Source organism: Ranitomeya variabilis, chromosome 1 (genome assembly GCF_051348905.1).
Source record: "Ranitomeya variabilis isolate aRanVar5 chromosome 1, aRanVar5.hap1, whole genome shotgun sequence".
Lineage (NCBI taxonomy): Eukaryota > Metazoa > Chordata > Amphibia > Anura > Dendrobatidae > Ranitomeya > Ranitomeya variabilis.
Window position 1 is genome coordinate 557,750,549 of NC_135232.1, and position 6,181 is coordinate 557,756,729.

Sequence of the window (6,181 nt, forward strand, 5' to 3'; positions counted from 1 at the left end):
AATAAAAGTACAACATTTTGTGGCCAGCGCCTATCATCCCCAAACCAACGGACTCTGCGAGCGCTTTAATGGAACATTAAAGCAAATGCTCAAAATGCTGGTGGAGACTGAAGGGAGAGACTGGGAGTGGTACCTCCCCCATCTGTTTGCCTACAGAGAGGTACCACAGGCGTCTACTGGATTCTCCCCCTTTGAACTGGTTTATGGGAGGAGGGTCAGGGGGCCACTTGATTTGATTAAGGACTGTTGGGAGGACGACCCCAGAACTACTGGAGTCTCAGTGGTCGAATATGTACTGCGGCTCAGAGAGAGAATGCAAAAACTGAGCAACCTGGCCCATGAGAACGTGACCCAGGCACAAATCAACCAGAAGGTCTGGTACGACCGTAATGCCAGACTGAGGGCCTACGAGGAAGGGCAGAAGGTTTGGGTGTTGGTCCCTATGTTACAGAATAAATTGCAGGCCGCATGGGCGGGACCACTGTACATAAGCGGCTGAATGATGTTAATTATGTGGTGACACTAGATGAGCGTGCAAAGCGTCAGAAAGTGTTTCATGTAAATATGTTGAAGGCTCATCATGCCAGGGAGGCCTGTGTCTTACCTGTCTGAAGAGAGGGAAGCTGATCTGTTACTGGATGTGGGGGCCGGGACTCAGTACATGGAGTCCCTGGAGGCAGCAGAGTTTAACCCTGAGCTATCCCCCTGTCAGAGGTCTGAGCTGATGGGGGCGCTCAGCGAGTTCATCGAAGTCTTCACAGGGGAGCCTGGGAGGGCACACTTAGCAGTTCACCATGTGGACACTGGTACTAATCCCCCAATACGGCAGTCTGCATACCGTGTGTCAGCAGAGGTGAAGGCACACATGAGGGAACAGGTAGAGGAGATGCTGAAACTCAAGGTGATACAAAATCCTAGAGTGCCTGGGCCTCGCCTGTGGTTCTTGTCCCAAAAAAGTACGGTACGACCCGGTTCTGTGTAGACTACAGGAAATTAAATGTACTTTCTCGCCAAGATGGGGCAGAACCAGATACGTGCTCGGGGGCTGACCTGTAAGTCAACCCCCATGCCCGTTCATAAGGAAGGAGGTGTGGTGAAATATTATTCTTATTATTATTTATTTATATAGCACCATTAATTCCATGGTGCTGTACACGAGAAAGGGGTTACATACAGAGTTATAGATATCATTTACAGTAAACAGGTTTACAGTGACACACTGGTACAGAGGGAAGAATATGTGTATATCTACTAGATAATTGTCTAAGGGTCAGTTCCGTCTGTCTGTCCTTCTGTCTGTCACGGATATTCATTGGCCACGGCCTCTGTCTGTCATGGAAATCCAAGTCGCTGATTGGTCGTGGGCGTTTTGCCACGACCATTCAGCGACGGGCACAGTCCCAAGGCAACATGGCCGCTCCTTCCTCCCGGCAGTCAGTGCCCGCTCCATACTCCCCTCCAGTCAGCACTAACACAGGGTTAATGCCAGCATTAATGGACCGCGGTGTAACGTACTCCATTAACGCAGCTATTAACCCTGTGTGACCAACTTTTTACTATTGATGCAGCGTATGCAGCATCAATAGTAAAAAGATCTGTTACAAATAACAATTAATAAAAAAAAGGTTATTCTCACCCTCCGACGTGGCGCAGTGTCCTCGGCAGTGCAAGCGGCAGGTTCCGGTGCCAAGGATGCTATGCGAGGACCTGCCATGACGTCACGGTCATATGACCGCAACATCATCACAGGTCCTGCGCTCATACCAACCCTGGGACCGGAAGCTGCCACGTGCACTGTACGCAGGCGCCAGGACTTCAATGGCATTTCGGAAGGTGAGTATGTTTATTTTTTATTTTAAGTCACTGGGCAATATACTACGTTACTGGGCAATATACTATGTGGCTGACCAATATACTACATACTACGTGGCTGGGCAATATACATGACTGGGCAATATACTATGTGGCTGGGCAATATACTATGTGGCTGGGCAATATACTACGTCAGTGGGCAATATACTACATGGCTGGGCAATATACTACGTCGGCTATGCAATATACTACGTGACTGGGCAATATACGTGGCTGTGCTATATACTACGTGACTGGGCAATATACTATGTGGGCTGGGCAATATACTACGTGACTGGGCAATATACTTTGTGGGCCGTGCAATATACTACGTGGCTGGGCAATATACTTTGTGGGCCGTGCAATATACTACGTGACTGGGCAATATACTATGTGGGCTGGGCAATATACTACGTGCACATGCAGTCTAGAATACCCGATGCGTTAGAATCGGGCCACCATCTAGTGTATCTGTGTGTGTAGTGACATATGTCTAGGGTTATATGTGTGACTAGTGATAAGGTAACATCTGTCCTGAAGGCAAGTCGCACCTAGGTGTTAATAGGTACTTCCTTGGGACTAGTATAAATTGTGTCTCCATATCTTACCAGGAGGTCTAGCTGGGGCCAAGAAGAAAGGTAACATTTGGCACCTCCTAGGTCTTGGAGGTGAGATGCTAATTGCGGCCTGAGGTTATGTATTCCTGAGAACCTTTTCACAAGTGTCTCAAGAGAAAAATAATATATTCATTAGTAGCGTGGCCGTGGCCAATAAAAAAAAAACAGCAATTATGATATTAACCTAAGGGGCCGGTCTAGAAACCGGACATCCAGACCAAAGTTATAAATTTAGGCTGCAGAAAGAGAATTGTGTTCACATGTTGGGGGAAACCTGAGTAGCTGGTGTGATCCAATCTACATTCGTCCTACCCTCAGGGAGCAGAAAGCAACTACCAGTTAGATAATTTCTGTAAGTTTTTCCTCTTTATTTTATACTGTTTTGCATAAGTTGTATGTCTTTTTATTATATTTTTATACCTTTTTCTTATTGTAAGCATTGAACCTTTTTGTTATTAAAGTATACAACTTTAACAAGTTGAACCTTGAATGTTCTAAAAGAATCCATAGCCTAAGGTGTGTGAGCCTTATGAGTGATACATATTTTATTAGTATTCTTAGTTCCGGGACTCATCGCCTGTGTATTCGGTGAGTGGTGGCAGCGTGTATGAGCGGGTGTGTGGCCAGGGTCGGTGTGTGATTTACGCTCCCATTACAGCATAGGACAGAGGTTGAATGCTGGACTGAGAGAGGGGAGATAGATAACCCTTGCAGGTGCAACCCCAAGTCACATGTGAGAGCAGGCACGTGACGAGTAAGTGACACCACGGAGAAGGGATCCTTGACAGATGTCACCGACTCTTCTAGCAGATGTTAGTGCTACTAAGAGGGCAGTTTTAAGTGATAGGTATTTTGGAGATACTGTATCTATTGGTTCAAATGGAGGTTCTGTTAGAGCAGTGTTCCCCAACTCCGGTCCTCAAGAGCCACCAACAGGTCGTTTTCAGGATTTCCTTAGTATTGCACAGGTGATAATTGCATCACCTGCACAGGCAATAATTCCATTACCTGTGCAATACTAAGGAAATCCTGAAAACATGACCTGTTGGTGGCTCTTGAGGACAGGAGTTGGGGAACACTGTGTTAGAGCCTCAAGGACCAGGTTTAAATCCCAGGGAGGAATCCTGGGTATGTGAATGGGACTGATCCGTTCACAAGCTGTGATGAATCGGGACACCCATTTATTCCCTGCAATATTATGGCCATAGAGGGCCCCTAGTGCGGACACGTGGACCTTCAATGTATTTTTACAGATAGAGCTAATTCTTTTCCCTTTTGTAGGAATTCTAAGATGGGCCGTATCAGAACTTCTGTAGGATCAGAAGTTGTATGGAACTGCAGGAATTTCATCCATATTTTAGTGTAGATTTTTGTGGTAGACTTTCCTGCTCTGCAGGAGTGTACCAATTAAACCTTCTGAGAACCTCCTTTATTTTAGTATCTGCCTTTCAAGTTCCAGGCTGTCAAGTGGAGGCTGTCCACTTGAGGGTGGAAGAAAGGTCCCTGAAAGAGTAGGTTGAGGATTGAAGGGAGGACCCAAGGGTCTGATATCGACATGGTTTGTAGCCACGAGAACCATGGGGTCTTGGCCAAAATGGTGCTATTAATATTATCCTTGCCTCTTCCTCTCTGATTTTCCAAATAGACTTGTGGCAATAGTATTATCGGAGGGAAGGCGTATGCCAGATTGAATCGCCAAGAACTTGAAGAGCGTCTGGTATGCCTGGATGATCTGCCAAAGATAGGGAGGCAAATTTTCGTACTGGTTTGTTCTTCCTCGTCACAAAAAAAGTCTTTTTGATGACCCCATAGAGATACTATCTCTTTGAAGATGCGATGATTTAGGCACCACTCCCCTTGTCGTAATGTATATCGACTTAGGAAGTCCGCTTGTTGGTTTTTTCCTTTTGCTATAAAGGGATAATATGTTTCTCAGCCAAGTTCAAGATTTCTCCTGCGGAAGACCGAGTTTCTGATCGAGTACCTCATCTGTTTAGATATGCCACTGTCGTGGTGTTGTCTGATAGAATTCGGACGTGTTTTTCTCGTAGCTGTGGAAGAAAATTATTTAACGCATAATTCACTGCATTTAGCTCTTTTAGGTTAGATGAATGCTGGAGCTCCTCTTTATTCCACAACCCTTGGCAGAAGCTATCTCCCATATTGGCGCCCCATCCACGGGTGCTAGCATCGGTGGTTAAAGTATGGGATGGTGTTATTACCCACGGGACACCACCCGCCAAATGGTTACTATCTAACCACCATATTAGAGAAGTCAAGACTTCCTGGGATAAGGTCATTTTCTTCTCAAGGTGACCGAATAGTTTTCTTTCCTCTCGGAGAATCTGATCTTGCAGTGTCCGGGTATGGTATTGTGCCACTGAACTGCAGGGGTACAGGAGGTAAGGGATCCCAACAATGACATTGCTTCCCTCAGAGACATGCGTGGTCTGTAGTGATGAGCGAATATACTCATTACTTGAGATTTCTCAAGCATGGTCAGGGGTCCTCCGAGTATTTTTTAGTGCTCGGAGATTTATTTTTACTTGCCGCAGCTGAATGATTTACATCTGTTAGCCAGCGTAAGTACATGTGGGGGTTGCCTGGTTGCTAGGGAATCCCCACATGTACTTATGCTGGCTAACAGAAGTAAATCATTCAGCTGTGGAAAGAAAAACGAAATCTCCGAGCTCTAAAAAAATACCCTGAGGACCCCTGAGCATGCTCGAGGAATCTCGAGTAACGAGTATAATCGCTCATCACTAATGAAAACACATTCTAGAAACAGGATGTCCTCAACCAAGAACAAACATGTCTCTGGTTTGACATTAATTTATTATCCGAGTATCTGCAAGACCTGCCTGACATATACCTGATGTAACGCAAAGTCAGATTAATAAATGAATGTCAACAAGATAGATCACAACAAGTCTGCCTACAAGGTGACTATAAATGCTATTTTCAAAGTGCTAATAGACGGCAGGAGCATTAGTCAACAAGTCTGCCTACAAGGTGACTATAAATGCTATTTTCAAAGTGCTAATAGACGGCAGGAGCATTAGTCAACCAAAATGGCATCACAAGGCTCTCAGTGTCCCACAGGCGTATTGAAGACAGTTTTCCCACTCATCCCCCTCCTTAATACAAATGAGATTATACGCCCCTGAGATTCAGTTCAGTGCAGTAGGAGGAATCAGATGTGCATTCTTCTGGCTACTCTGTTGCAGTAAACCTGTGACAGTAAGCTTGTTAGCAAAATTTGAAGATTTTGATGTTTTCAACGGCCGTCATGAAAATAACTCACTTCCAATTGGCAGACCATGATAGACTTTTTTTCTGATGACCACAGTTGCTAAAGAGACAAAAAAAAACAGTTCACAGACCTTTTGTTGGAATTGGATTCAGGTTATGTTTTTTTTTTTGGGGGAAGGGGGGTGCTAAATTTACCTCAAATTATCTCACGGCCAAATACAAAGGAAAAAGACCTGATGGTCTGCAGTGGGCGGCACCATGAGAGATCTGCCACATTTAACTGTAACACCCTCATCCCTTCTTGCCCAGCTACATACAGACTGTGGCCCTGGGGAGATGGCATAACCGCACTGACATCTGGGGTGCCAAGACCAAAGTCCCATTGCATTGGCTGCACCGTGCGATTGTCATCATGGGCTCCAAATACTGGTGTTATCAGGTCACTTTCCGGGGGCTAATCT